The following is a 16,030-nucleotide window of genomic DNA, read 5'->3' as shown; positions in this document are numbered from 1 at the left end:
AAGGTAGAACAGTATGAAGGATAGAGAAAGGTAGATAGATACAGAGTCGTAACGCGTGTTCTCGCATGGCATGATTTATTTTATTGCTTTTCGAGAAGCTAGCATAATTCCACCCCCGTTCCCTACTAGCAGTTACTTACCCCCCTCTATCTACGTATAGAAGACGAACAGAATCGGAGGATCGAGGACCCCAGGAAGGGATCAACAGGTACAGGACACTATCCCTCGACTAGAAATCGCAGCCGTTATCCTTTAATGTACAGAGATATCGCAAGAGATATTGGGAATACGAATTTATATGAATTCGTTTGTCACTGTATTTATCGAAGGGAAACACGAGGACAGTATTGAAAATTTTGGTTTGTTAAGCTGATGATACAGATCACGCAGAGACGGGGACAACTCGAAATAGGAGAGACCAGGTAGACGTTGGGTTTAATTTAATTAAAACGGACAGTAGTAACAGCGATGCGGTAAATTGAAAATTACGGAGCGAACTAATCCTCTTAAATGGAATATTACTAGCAGCATGGTACAGAGAACTCGACAAATTCGATTGTTTTTGACTAAAGCTATGGCAATAAATCAATCCCCTTCAGTGGACGTTCAATACTTGCTAGCATTGATGTCTAAATACTACTATTCACCTTCTCTTATGCAATCTCACAACGTCCATTCTTTTGCTTTAATTTATCGTCTTTCCATGTATATTAACTATTCACTCACAAATTTGACAGGTTAATTACTTGCAATCTTTGATAAAATTATTCCGGCAACGAAAAGTTGGTGAAAAATATAAAGGACGATTGATATTCTCTCAAGAAATGTTTTCATAAGGACTGAAATATGGCGTATGCTTACCAATTGCAGACCAAGTATGAAAGATAAATTTTTTAAACGACCATGAAACGATTTCCCTCGACTGCTTTCGTTCTTGTTCTCAGCGTTGTGTTTCTTTCTTTACTCTTGTTCAGCGATATTAGCATCCCGGTTGGAAGGATACCGGAAGAACGTCAACCCAGAACGTAATATACTTGCTCGCCGCCTTTTCCGAATGCACATCGTCGAGGGTAAAGGGGAGAGGGGGTAACGAAATGGAGAAAGGGGATAGAGACAGGGTCGTACCAGGAAATTTCACGGAGTGGCGCAATAACGTTTCTTATGCCACGTTTCCGGAGTGGCGTGCTGTTGGGGGTTGGGGTAGCTTGCAAATACTCACCGCGCGAGAGAGGAAGAATGAGAGTGCAATAGAGAGGGTGAAAATAGTAGGGAAAAGGGTGGAGATGCAGTCACTCTCTGGCATGCAATTAGGAGCTAGGCATCGCCCTGGAAAGGGTTCCTCTTGTTCAGTGTTCCTGCTGGAATTCTTCTCTTTTCCTCCCTCCCTTCGTCCTGTATCTCTTTGTCCTTCTTTATCCTTCCTCCTTCTGCCATTCGTTCGATTGTATATACGTACACAGATTTTCTCCCTCGCACGCTTTCCTATAATCCACGTCAGCGCCTCTCGACACACAAACACGCACCACCACACCGCGCGGATAACTACTATAGAAAATATCAGGGAGCCATAGCTCGAAAATTGGCCCATCCTTTTCGTGGAAATCGGAAAACTGTGATTTCGAATAGAAACAAAGAGCGGAGGTCGTTAAATACGTATTATGCTGACTCGCTAAAGGATTTATCAGAGGGATGAAAACTCTCTGGCGCGAAGACTACCAAAGCTTTCACCTGTAATGCGACCATCGGCATTGCGTGTAATGCGAACTGTGCAGCAACGAGAAATTTCATTTTCATCTCTAACGCCATTTATAACCGGGGGATTTTTTTGAGATTGCGTCACCGCGAGTGAAACAGGAACGTATCAAACGGTAGTGGGCAGCGAAGTAGAGTGGGCCAACAAAAACTAAAGAGAGGAAGAGAGTTTGAAACATTGCCGCTGCGAATCAGCGAACAGGGTGAAGTTAGATAGTGCCATTCACTGCTACCAACACAACGGTTGATTCCCGCGGGAACGGACGGTAAACACTAACGCCAATCCTGTTCCTCCCTTCTATTCCCGCTCTGTCTATCCATTTTTCGATTTTTGTTCGCTTCTCTGGTTCTGGCAGCCTCCCACCTCGCGACGACGCGTAATAACGATAATAAATCGTGTCTGAGTGATTTAGGGGTTCATTTAGCCGGTGAAACTTTCGCGGGTGCTCAGGGATCTCTGGCAGATTATAGAGAATAAGTCATTTTGGTTCTTGTCAATTCAGGAATTAGTGTCTTTAACATCCACAGTGTGATAACGCGATGGTTCCTTGGAAATTGTTCCGCCGTTCGTACATTGGAATTTTCTTATCCGGTTACAACGTTAAAAAATGCGTAATCTACCTACGGGGGCGCGCCATTGGAAAAACAGTATGCACGCGTGTAGTCTGTTCTTCCGTTTCACGAGCAAGTAGCTTTCAATGGAGAAGTGGATCGTTTTATTCGATTTACACGGTTTACACGCGGGCCCACGATGAAACTCGTAATAACTAGAAAGTCTATGTAGCAAATGTTATCAGTTTGAAAAGTATCGATCACTTGACCGACCACTGAAGCAAAAATAAAACGGACCTTTCGAACAATAACAAGATGAAACGGGGAACTGTTTGAACATCGATAAAATCCTATCACCACCGAGAGGGCCACTAACAAGAGGAGCTTGTTGATATAAGAGGCGAAGATCTATTACCGGAAATTAGCAAAGCACGTATAGGTATAGTCGGTACATGGCAAGAAATGAACAGAGAAGCTGCTTCGAAACGAGTTCGTATTTCTTGTCCTCCCTTAGGTCATTCGATTCGAGTAAGCGCGAAAACAATAGCTTTAATCTCTAGCCTGTCACGATGCGCTGGTATTCCCTAGCCGATAAAGCACCGTCGTCCACACCAGCTTTTGCAGAAAGAGAAAGAGGGAGGCGCCACAGAACTGAATTCAACGTTTCACGATTTAAGTAACTTTAATCAATCAGATTATCTAGATATTTTTTAATTCGATTCGAGACTAGATTCTATTTTATCCGAAACTTAATATACACCGCTTATTTTCCTCCTCTTTTTTATCGTGTTCCTGGTCTGGCTACTAAATGAATCGATCGATCTTCCTCCTAAGCTGCGAAGAAAGACAGGTCGATAGGGCAATTTCGTTGCGCCTGATTTTGTGTTCCGCATGTTTCCTGCGTGTACGAACGGATGGAAACGTGCGTTAGCTCCGGGTGGAGAAAGAAGGAGGAAAAGGCGAAGGCACGTCTGCTGGTATCTTTACGACCTCCCAAGGACATAAAATGGTGTTATCCCTCTGTAGCTGGTTCTCTAGTAAAGACGGTGCGCGCACACCCTCGCACGTGACACCACGATCACCTATGAGGCAAACACATGTAACCACGCCACATTGAAGCAACACGACCCTTTCTGCCAGTTAGTCTCACCGAGATACTAGGATAGCGATAGGACATCAGCCTGTAAGCATCATCCTTGAACCGTTGGACAGTACAAACCTCAATATTGTCGGAAGAAAGGAGGATAAGCCAGTTCTGCCACAACGGAGCCTTTCCTGAATAAAAGTGTCGAAATTGTCGAAGGCACGGAAACACCCTTTATTTTGGAAATTATTTACTACGACGTAAATGCAAGTTCCGTGCGTCCATTTTCTTTTCACGTTGTGTGTGACGATCTAAATACTTGCTCGAGGATAACGTGCAAGGAATTGTTTGTAATCCCACGCCGTTGCTGAGTGTGAATATGCATATGCAAATCTACATACAGCCGGGCCTGTCCATTCAACAGCGTAACAGGTGTATTCCTTCTCCTCTGTGAGAGATACGATCTTCCTTTCCGGTCAATCTAACTTAGATATTAACATGAGGATACGGCGCTCAAATATTATCATATAATCTGCTACAGAAGCACAAAAGCCGAATTATGTTGTGTTACGCACGGATAGTCATCAAGAAGACTATTATTTAGTTTAAAACTTTTATATGTCCGCGGCATCGAATGCAACAGTCGAATGCATTTTATACGTCTGACAGCTGTCGGTGGCAACACTTCTATCATCCAGTTTGTATTACGCTCGACTATAAAGTTAAGGCAGAAATCGATTTCCACTTTGCCATTACTTGGAAACAAGTCGTAAAATACAATCCGTAAGAGGCAATGTTTCTGAATTTTTCAAAATAACTCGAGGCTCTCGCTGTGCAAAATGTCCCTGTGAACGCCAACTATTCTGTTCGTTTTTCTTCTTTTTCGTCATTCTTCTTATCGCCCACGTACATTTTCTATCTATCCTTTGTCTCGCTTTATTTCCAGACGGTTTTCCTATTTTCTCGCGACCTCTCTCATTCCTGACATGCGAAGAGAAAAGATGCAAAAATCGCCCGTTATAGGCATTCCACGTCTCCCGGGTGAGATAAGATCCATGAAAAAAGGAGGCGGCGAGAAGGAAAGAAAGAAAAAAGAAGTCGCGAGACATTACTACGAGTCTCGCGATGAAAATTGAATTTCCAGGTCGAAAGTTCTCGGGAGACTCCCTCAGTTACGTCGCTACGTTGTAACACAACGTGAAGAGCTTCCTGTAAACCATAGCAAGGAGACAAAGTCTGGACGAGTTGATGGGGTAAGTTGCGAGACAAGTCGCGAAATTAGTATCTCCAATCTAGATGAAAATCAATTCGTGCTCACAATACGAATAACTTTATTACGTTTTCCATGCAGATAATAGGACGACGGTTAATTCTCCTTTCACGCAATTTTTTGGCCACCGTAATATACTTTTAGATTTTTGTATTATTCGAGCGAATTTCTCGGACCCGCAGCTTCGTACTGTTATTTTAAATCATCTTTCCACTATAACTTTACTTATGTGAATCGCTCGTAACGTACAGCTCGTAAACTCTTGCCGTGACGTAAGTGCATTCAACAGCTAAATTACACGCTACTATAGCGGAATACGTAATTACAACAGCGTTAAAATAAATATTTCACCCTTGTCTCGTTTTACACCCCCGCGTGTTAAGGTGTGACGCGCGAAATTTATTCGTTGACACCCGACTTTAATGGTAAATAAACGAATTCATTTCCCTCTCCATTCTAATCCTGCTGGAAGCTTTTAAACCGTCTCGCGATCGACTTTACAACTCGGATCGTTGTATCTCGTGAGCTGCAGCTTTCGTAAATCATCATCTTGGTGCCATTATTGAATTTAACAGGAGCGTGCTAAGTTCATAAATTCAGTATCACGAAGCAGTTACCACCTAAACGGTTCTCAGAATAGCCAACGTATCAGAATTAAGCGTAAAACTATAGATTCGAGGATGTCTTTCGGAATCCTTATAGGATCATTATCGAAGGAAACGACACGAAGCGACGCTCAGGCCGAGTGGCATTTCGGTCAATAGCAGTTAGTACTGCACGTGAAAGCAACACGCAAATATTGATTACAGATAGTCCTTGGCTAAAGCGTCGTGAATATGCTCGAATATGCATTACTGACATTAACACAAAACTTGTAATATCGACGTTGTAACCTGTGTTATGAATATGTAACGAAACATAATACAAGAATGTATTGTACAAGATGAACGATACAGAAGGAACACAGTTCTATGGTAAAGGCATTGAAAATATGTTAAATGTCATCCTGACGTTACCGCGAAATGTTCAACTTTGGAATATATTACGGAGCAAGCATTTCTTATGTAAGCATAAAATTTTTCTCTCCTCCTAAATGCTCTTCTCGAACATCCAGACACGCCCTTCATCGACCGTTCCTTCCGCGAATTAAGCTCGGGATAAGGTGGTATCTGAAAACAGTCAGGGTGAGAAAGTCAAGGGCAAGGGCGTGCAGATAAAATGAAATACAAGAAAAAGAGATCGTACAGCTGGGGTGGAATTCAAATATTTACGTTCTGTTATGCGTTGAAAGAAGAAAAAATCAAAATATCTCATTTAATACAGTTTTTTCATCAGAATCAATTTACGTCTCTTCGAGTCCTTAACAGCTTCTTCAAATAATTCCAGAAAATCTTCAAAATCATCTCCTGAAAATAATTTCTCGTTTCCTATGTCTTCCCGGATTTAAACTGACATTAAATTTCGGATAAAGCGATGTCTGAGAATTATCGACAATGTTTAACTGCGCGCAAAAGAGCGCAATGTAAGATCGATCAGACAGTGTTAGCGTTTTACCGGCTATTTTATCCATTTTTACCTCTTCTAACGATTCGCTAAAGAAATAAACCTTTAAATTTTACGAATTCCAAGAAGTTGAGCCTTGTAAAGGTCATCGTAAAATCCTTGGCCATACCGTGTCTGCGTTATATAATCGGTTTTATAACCATAGTTAGCTATCAGCGAAGAAAACAACGTGTAAGATATTCACGTAAGTTTGTTATTGATTAATATGATAACATTGCTAAAATTATTTTCTCAAGGATGTTTCATCCTACAGTCGGTAATAAAAAGTTCGTATTTTTAGAATTAACATTTAAGCCCTGAATGTAACTCGATTTTTCCGAATATTAAATGCCTGAGGTTATAAGTAATATCTACGTAAAATGTACAACAATATGATCAACAAATACAATATTTTACGTAATAAAGAATATCCGATAAGTAGTTATTTTATCGCAATGAATATCTGGAGAAATGTTTTATACAAATATCCTTGATATAGACACTGTCTATAAAATGAAACTGTGTCGAGTTTGATTTAATTCATGAATAAGTCATAATGTTGGAAATGTAACCGATATATTCAATAACCTACTACGACGAAATAGGACTACGTAGTTAAATAAGACAAGCGAAAAGGAAAGTCTGATGATATTTTAAAATAGCTAAACTCGATAAAGAACGAAAGACAAAGTTTCGGGAAAATGTAATAAAGATAAAGATAAGCATGAAACGGATAAACTTTACAGTTCCCTTTTAATTAGAATACAGTACACACACATACAGTACGAGGAGTTTTCTTTCCGTGACTCGCATGCTACGCTTGAAAATTTACCGATGGATTTAGTAGTCACGAACGTGACATCACGTGTGATCGAAGAACAAAGAGATAAAGAAACGGAAAAGAAAACGAACCGATCGGTATAATTTAACGAACCTGAAGATTTTTGTTTTCCTTAATAACATTTCCAAAAATCGAATATTGGCGGACGAATGTATTCTGCTCGTTTTTCCCTGTCGATTCATATCCTAATTGAATTATAGAAGACCCATTTATCGGCTGATCCGTAGTTTTGTGACAAAAAAAAAAAGAAAGGAAGAAAAAGGATAAGAGCAAAAGAAACGGATGAAAAGAAAAATTTCATCTGTCGAACTTATAAACGATCGTTCCTCGTACCGATTTCATTTCACGAGCCGTCGCACACCTAGACGGTTCTTTCCTCCCCTGCTCATAATTGTCATAACTTCCTGCATTTTCTCGCCCTTTTATATCACGCTGCTCATTAGTCTTTCTTTTTTTCTCCTTTGCGCTTCGTTGTCCTTCCTTCGACCACCACAGAGAAAGACGTTAGAGATAAATTACCGAGCAGCGTCAAAAATTGATAAAATATTCCCGAAGCGGCAATATTAGCAAAGACGAGCGCGGCAATAACTCTCGGTCGAGAGTGATCTAAAATTTAAGCGTCATTCCCAATGAATTACCGCACGATAAATGGCACACGTTCTTATATTTCATGTTCCTTATCAATTCGTGGATGTAACTGTTCAAAAATTCACCCTTCGCTAATTTCCTATTGCTCGATCCGTAAAAGGTAATCGGATAAGATTTTCAAAGAATATGAAAGTTAAACGGAGAGAAATTTCGTAAACCGGCCACCGGTCACTGGTGCGCCGAGGGATGAAGTAACGAATTTTAGGAAACATTAGGGTCTAGCTCCCTTCAGACCATAGCAAAGGGTCTCCTCTAAAGAACAAGGGGATGATGCCGGGTTAAGGTCAGACCAAGCAGCCGATTCAGGATCGTCTTATTGTAACCGATCGTAAAGGGGATCGCAAAGATGTCGCCGAAGAAGAAACCAAGGGAAACAGTAGTAGAAGGAGGAAGAGGAGAGAGTGGAGTATTGACGTTGTGCCGCTTTTAAATATTGCATCCAAGTCACGTTCAGGACCGTATCCTCTCCTCCTTCAACCCTCAACTCCGATGCCCCCTCCCGCCTACACAACCTCGAGTCACCCCCTTCCCTTTTTCCAACCCCACCAGCCGAGCGGCTGGGCTGAACGTCGCATAACTACCGCAAGGTTTCCAGGGAGACAAAGGAAAAGCCTAGAGGAAAGAAGATGGAATGCAGAGAGGCGAAGGACGAGAGTGAGAACGGGGAAGAATCGGCGGAGAAGAGCAAGGGAAGAAACAACATCCGTGACCAGTCTTTCCGTCCCCGGTGCCACGATAAAGTAGAGAGAAAAACGAGAAAAACAAGAACGAAGGGAGAAAGAGCAAAAAAATAATACACGGAGAGAGCTAGCGTGGTTCTGCCGTTTGTACAAGAGACACGTTCGACGCTTCGAGAGAATGGAAACGAGAGAATAAAAAGAAGAAGAGGTCTTCTGATGGGAGACGAAACTATAGTTATATTCCCTTTGTCGCTTCTCCCTTTTTCGACACCCTTTGTCGATCTTGTCATTAGAATTATATGTTTAATAAATATATTTTCTAAACGATTCAGATTAGATTCTGGCGTTCTGGGATAGATGATTAGATGTTTCGTAGGAAATGCCGGAGTACTATAAATAATATACAGTGGACGCATGTACACGAGAAATAATGCAAATAAACTATTACCAATATTGTTCACGAACCGTAAAATCTACATTATGTCATAGAAGAATCTCAACAGCGAAGAGCGTATGAGGAAATTTAACAGCCAAGTTGGTCGACCTTTAGCTATGTCTTTAAATATTATTCAAGAGGATCGATCGTAGCACGATCGTCATTATGTACAATCTTCGTAAAAAGTAAGATTTGACCGTAGAAAAAAAATCACAAACACCTGATTGTATTGATCAATCAGAATAAAAATACATAAAATATTGAATTTCTTGGTGGAGACATTTAATTCAGGATTATTACGCTTCGTGTGTTCTAAAAACTGTAGACAGTTGATGTTATCGACTGTCCAAGCAAATTAACCGTGTCAAGGGCATACACAGAAAATTACACTATTGCCCTCTATAGAAAAATATATTGCTTTTCTAAAGTGCAACTGGCTTCTTACCTTCGCCGCGTATATGTAGTGATATAAAAATAACAAATTGCCTGCGGGCATGTTAAACTTGTGTCCTGTTTATCCCATACCCCGAATATCCCAACGCTTCTCAATTCGTAAATATTACAAGCAAAATGTTGCAAAACAGCAGGTGAGGCGATATTGTCAGTCGCGTCGTTCGAATAGAATTTGAACGCCGATTTACGCGACATTAAACGTCGATGTCCTTATTGACCTTACAACATAATAACGAACAAATTCGCGATAAATGTCAACCACGTAACGCAATTATTAATATGTAATTTATAACATCACTCCACTCATAATTTTTCGCTTCGAAAATTTCGCGCGAAATACGCAGCATGCGAATGGACCTATAGAACGAGTTGATTCAAAGAGATGCACGTTCAAATGTTCGTGAGCGCGAACGAGTGACAGCGATTGAAAATGATCGTGAAAGACGCGACTGACCTCGAAAAGGCTCGTACTAAAGGAAAGAAAGAACGCTTACCGTATAAATCTGTTGCATTTTCGTAAGACGAAAATCCGCGTCAGCGGACTCTTTCTTCTTTTTCTTGCTCACAAATCGAACGATTCACCTCGAACTGACGATCACAAACTAAGAACGTATGTAAGGAAAAAGAGCAAAAAAGACAACGCACGACACTACGTTATACGTATGAACAAAGGGAGTAACACACCAGCGCAAAGACAAGGTTAGAAACGCCAAAAAGTCCGAATAGTGGCGAGCACAGAGTATCACGTCTAGTTCGCCTCGAGGGCGTCGCGGCGCTGCCGAGCGACGATGCGACCGCGTTCCTACGATCCCCCTACGAATGTGTCCCCCGTTTCGTACCTTTCTCCCGCGCAAACGCTATTGGCCACCCCTCCAATCCCCACCAACAGCCACCATCCAGGAATATTGGTTTTCATCCGTATTGTTCCCTAATTTCTACGATTACCCTCGTAACAACTATCGAAACGATTTTCCGAAATTTCCACTACCGTTTTCCATATATGTGACATACAGGTTCCTCGTGGAAATAAGCACTAATTATATATTCACTGAAGTCAACGATGCATGCAGGTTCAAACGACGTAGTTCGCAAGTCATATGCAGTATTGCTAATTACTTTGATTTTAATAAGCGTCACTTTCATAGAAAATATTATATTTGTTAAAATACATAATTTAAGATATGATTATATTGATCGCATTTGTGTTTTATTGATAATGTTTGAGAAATTTGGAATATTGTATGTATTTAGTAGTTCAAATACTAAAGTGTCAGTGATCGTAATATGACGGTTACACGGTATACGATAGATCGATACGTCATGCATTTTTGTTTTATTGGTTGTATAAACGGTGGTAAATGTGTAAATAGATTTCTGTACCGACTAAATTGTTAACGTAGCAGATTTTTGGACGATAACAACGATTGATGCACATACATATATGATCCGGTACTATTGTGTAAACTTCGAACAAGATATCAGAATGTTTAATACGGTTTTATAACGCTAGATTCAATGCAATTGGGATCAATATATTCATTTGGAACATCAAGGAAATCGCAATTCTTTTTAAGAACTAGTTCGTTTTGCTTCCCGAGAAAAAACAACCGAAGACGCGAATGAGTAATTTCATACGTTTCCTATCGATTGCTCCGATTTGATCGTGTTTTGGGTGTTCATATGGAGTTATATTAAGAATTATGATGTTGAATTGTTCCATTATATATATATATAGATATATATCATTATGTTAGAAGTAACATTTTATGATCTTAATATGTCTTTCGAATAACCTTAAATTTCTTTTTAATAGAAATATATTGGAGGTTATGGAAGGTTGCATTGACATCAATTAATAGTTCAAAACGATAATAATTATTAAGGAACAGAATTTAACAGAGTCCCAATAATATATCGGTTTGGAAATTACAATGGTATAAGCTGATATTTTTAAAAATTTGAATTCCTTTATTTTTATAATTAATTAACTTATAAGATTGTTCTCTGCCGCAATGCAGTTTCATGACTTGAAAAAATACGAACTTTTTGTAACAATAAACATAGAACAGTAACCTATGAAAAGTAGCAGTGGACTTATCTGCACCACTATAATTCTCATACAGTACATATATGGCGTTAAGAGTAAATACCACGAGTATTGTAGAAATTTTTAGATCGATCCGATAATTACAACAAAATCAGATATAACCATTGTTGAATGATAATCTGTAACAAGCATTTGGCGTAGAACGAGCCTTCGATGAGGGAGCGAATAATCGATAAAATCTCTAACAATCAGAAAATGGAAAAGCTTACGTGTGCAGCGGCGAGGCGTTCTGCCGGATAATCGAAATCCCGTTAATGATTATAATAGACAATGGATTCAGGAAGCGTGGCACGAACGGTATGTGTAATTGTGTATTTGTCAGAAGGGAGGGCCACAAAAGTGAGTTGCAGGGTCGTGGCACACGCTTCCTAGGACAGGCGTACAAAAATCAATACGAACGGTTCGTGTACTCGTAATTTACGCGTATCTTGCATCGCTTTTTTAAATAAAAACAGTCATGTAATATTTCGTAAAAGCACGACTCGCAGGAAACGAGTCCGAGATATCGCGTATCGCGCCATTACCCTTTAAGCAGAGCCGCCTGCGATCCTTCAGAGGGTGTGGTTAAACGGTGTTAAATTCAAACACCATAAAAATAACGAGGCTAGAGCTCGTTCGCATCAGACGCCAGGTTAAATTAGAAATTTTCGCTAGATCACCAAGAGAACACGTTATGGAGTAATTATACTGGGATCATGTATATCGGTTTAATTTAAATGATCCCATCTTTTTCACCCTTTTTTCGTAATTACTCGCAACAGTTTTGTAAAACGTTGAGCTCGCGATGTACTTGACGCTCAGTACATCATGATTAAAGTCTGTCGCCTACTTAACAGCACGACATCAGACACTAAAAAGAAATATATTTGGTATTGAAGGAATAGCCAGAGGTTTTTGAGGATTTTGTTATTATTTGACGGGGATGATTATGATAAAATGGGAGAAAGACTTTTATTGGATATACAGGAATTTATAATTAAGAGAAATAGGGACGAATTTAACACAATGCATATACCATAAATACAAATTTTATAAAAATCGTATAACCATTAGTATATTAATTAATGGAATGACATAAAGGGGAGGGGGGGAGAAGAGAAAGGGAAGAGCGAGAATGAACAAAGGAAATGGAAAGAGGATGAAAAATGTAAAGGAAGGGTGCAACAATAAATTTTGGAAAAAATAAATTGAGTTACTCTGGCTTTCAAATACAGAGTCTGAATATATTTAAGTATATTGTCAATCTAATATGTACACATGTTGCGCTCTTAGGTGATATCCGTAAGCCATTCATTTGGGCGGATCGTTAAAAACTACTTTCTATCATTCAACGTTAAAGCAAAAACATTTCATAAAATATACGTTAAACTTTGAAATAGTCTCATATGGCTTCCTACTTTGTGTTTTATGTATGACTGGCTCTGCCTGTGACATTTACAAATATTCGAGGATCCCAGACGTGTTAATTATCCCGAGCGGTAGGTCGGACAGGAACGATTACCCGTCGACTCGTGAAAAAAAGTACTATTTCCCAAGTAATTTTGTGTGCTACTACTTCGGCGGCCGTTTATTTATTAAAACACTCAGCGGCATGAACCTCTTTAAATCACGCGCATCCCTCGGGTATCTCTGTTCCTCTAATATTTATTAATCTCATTCGTGCTGACAACTCTTGACTCATATTCCGCATCAGAGATCCGTTCGTTTGAACACAGTATTAAGCACAGTAATCCTGATCAATGATAATTTTCGTTCATTCGTTAACAAAAATACGTAATCTAATGTGGTCAGATTTAAATTACATTCCCGTTAATTTTCCAACCGATACTTCACAATTTCTAATACGTGTTATATACATTATTTGTCGACAAGAAATTGTAGCGCATCAGTGAGTGGTTGTTTAAAATACCTAAGAACTTCGTAAACGTTAAATACAACCAATTGTTGTACACAAACTGACAAACAGAGTACATTAAAGTTGCATATACGTAATTAATTAATATCCCGTTGTATCTGACGGGGAATTAACAACCATTGTATTGTCCGGTGTATCAATTTACTAGGTTCACCTGGCCGGCTCGAAAGCATGCACGAACATTAAACGATTATATTTTCGAGCTCGCTCGTATAATCGAGCAGTCTGATCGGGGTCGCGTCCTAGCTACTAGTTTACACGTCAAAGTTTACCAAAGGTTCTTCAGGGCCGATGCACCGGACCTTCGCATCATATGGTGCACACTTTCCTGCAGACACTGTGTTCATTATCTCGCGTACCGGTATAAAGAGCTATACCCGGAATGCCAAACAGCGTGACCGTGTAACTCGTATATACACAAACGCTCTACTATGTGTGTGTAATAATAGCATGTGCTTATAGAAATAGTCGTAACATGCGGATGTACGTGCATGCTCACACCATTGTACCTGAACAGAATGGAGTGAGTCAAGGCAAACGCATTAGGGGTGGGTGATTGTAATTTCACACATGACATAACGCATCCCCCTACCACGTTTTCTGCCGTCACCACTCCTCTACGTCACTTTGCCTCTCCGTTGTATTTTGCTTTCGTACGTTCAGCATACATGTATCCACACCAACTATGGAAAACTCGTTGGTCCTTATTTCTCATCCTCCTTCTCGCTGCTTCTCTCTTTTTCTTACTTCGTCTCTTTCTTCCTCGGTATGAAACTCCTTGTCTCTTCCGTTATCAGTTTAACAGGCAACACTTCTCGTGGCTCTACCTCTAGTTGTATCTCAATTTCCTACCAGCATCATCGTGAAATCGCAATTGTTTCTGTAGTGACAACCATCAACTGATAGTTCAATACTGATCAGAATTTTCGATTGAAAGAGCGCTAAAAAGAATGAAGCACACGTACGTGATTGATTTCATCCGAAACGAACGATATTAGAAATCTTGGTTATCGTCGAATACGTCTGAGGTATCGATGTCCGTTTGCTTTATTGCTTTAGAAGCAACTATATCCAAGGAGATGAAGAAACGCTTCAAAGATCAATGAATTTGTCTCGTTCGGTTTATCGTGCTCAGTTTAGCCAACTAAATTACCAGCCAGGGTTAAACTTAAAATTTCTAAAAATATCGTACAAACCTTCAAACTTGTACTTCCTCGGAGCACACTTCAAGAAGTTTGTTCATTAAAAGGTCTAGTCGCCCCAAGGATTATTGATTATTCCTTTAATTAAACGCTCTTTATCTTGGCATAGCTTTGGCAATTAATTCCCTACGTAAACTTTGCATAACTTCGCGGCACATTCGTGCCTTACGAACCCATTTATCCGTTCGCGAATGCACATTTCTTTTTGCATAACTACGAGGCTCGACGTTCCTTACTCGCCAGTCAGCCCTCAAACATTCAAGAAGCTTCTACGTTTCTGCGTTTCTACTCTGCAAATGGTATCTTCTTTACTTCGACCCTTGTGTGTTTCGGTGATATTTAATATCTCTAAACCGGCATTATCCCTGCTAGGCGAGAAAGAAATCGAAGAGTAGAAGATGAGACAGTCGAGAAGGAGATAGAGAAAAAGCGGAAGGGATGGAAGGGTGGCTTCAGTAATGGAGCGTCTTATCAAAAATTAAAATTTCATTCGGCCAGGTTAAGCTTCTCTATCTCGATCCTCGAGGCGGTTTAGAGGTAGCGGAAACGAAAGTAGTGATACCGGGAAGGGGGTGAAAGTCTAATCGTGAGAAACTAACTTTCCCTTCGAGAAAGTTCCGACGAACCTTCGTTTGGTTCTCCCGCCCTGCGCACTTCAGGTTCGCCACTTTGTTTGAATTTATTTCCACTGCCTCTAGGGCTGGGTTTGAACAGCGTGCATTTGAATTTACTGCCATTTCTCCAATCGACGTCTTGTTATTTCTTGAATTCGAGTCCCGATCTCGCAAACTTTTATAGTTGAGAATAACATCGACGTCTCAACATATTTTCTAGTTGAATCTTTCATCGGCTACGTATATTGCGGTGTGAGTAAACGATAGAAACCGAAATCTGATTTATCATACCGAGCGATCTTATTTTAAATCTTTCTATGGCGCGCCGGTCGCGATGAAAACGCTGGAAAATGTAATTTAGAGACGAGCTGTCTCCGACTCACTCTTTCTATGAAATCTTAATAACTCCTCCAATATGTATTTTACATTTCGCTTTAGTTTATTCTTTTGGACGTAACGGATTAAGAATTCATTAAAAAATTAATTATTCCTCTACCGTTGTACGGTATCTTATTTCAGATGGAAATACAAGTTAATCATTCACGTAGGATAGATGCAATTTCTCCTCTCTTTCTCCGACGAAAGGTGGGCAAATGTTGCAGGATTAATTGAAACGCGCACTGTAAACAGGCAAGATAATTCGTAGCTGATGTTCGCGTATATTTCAGTTTTATCGAGGGAAACGGGCCGACGCTCTGCGAATAACGCTTGATTAATCCCGGCGTGCTGGTTTACCTTGCGCTGTATGTTGTACGAAAAATCTTTTACAAACCATCAGCGTCGCTTTTATCTCCGATTTTAACCACACACCGATGATATCGGCGCGGATGCGACGCGTTACAAGCCTGTGAGCGTGAAAAAAAATTTCCAGCCTCTTTTCACAGAATTTTTCTCACCCCCGAACAACTGCGAATCGCCCGCGCCAACATCACGC

General features: G+C 40.1%; 1 protein-coding gene across 2 annotated transcripts in view; it reads right to left on the bottom strand.

Annotated features, from left to right (window-relative positions):
- LOC122574501 (protein Fe65 homolog) overlaps positions 1–10,049 on the bottom strand; it is a 149,268-nt gene extending 139,219 nt beyond the window's left edge. For both annotated transcript variants that reach the window (XM_043742192.1, XM_043742201.1), the window contains exon 1: positions 9,753–10,049. The gene's annotated coding sequence lies outside the window, so the exon portion shown is untranslated. The remainder of the gene's footprint in view (positions 1–9,752) is intronic.
- Positions 10,050–16,030: the final 5,981 nt, after the last annotated feature.

Source organism: Bombus pyrosoma, linkage group LG2 (genome assembly GCF_014825855.1).
Source record: "Bombus pyrosoma isolate SC7728 linkage group LG2, ASM1482585v1, whole genome shotgun sequence".
In the NCBI taxonomy this organism is placed as follows: domain Eukaryota; kingdom Metazoa; phylum Arthropoda; class Insecta; order Hymenoptera; family Apidae; genus Bombus; species Bombus pyrosoma.
Note: the sequence above shows the minus strand (reverse complement) of the source record. Positions and strands in the feature narration are given on the sequence as shown.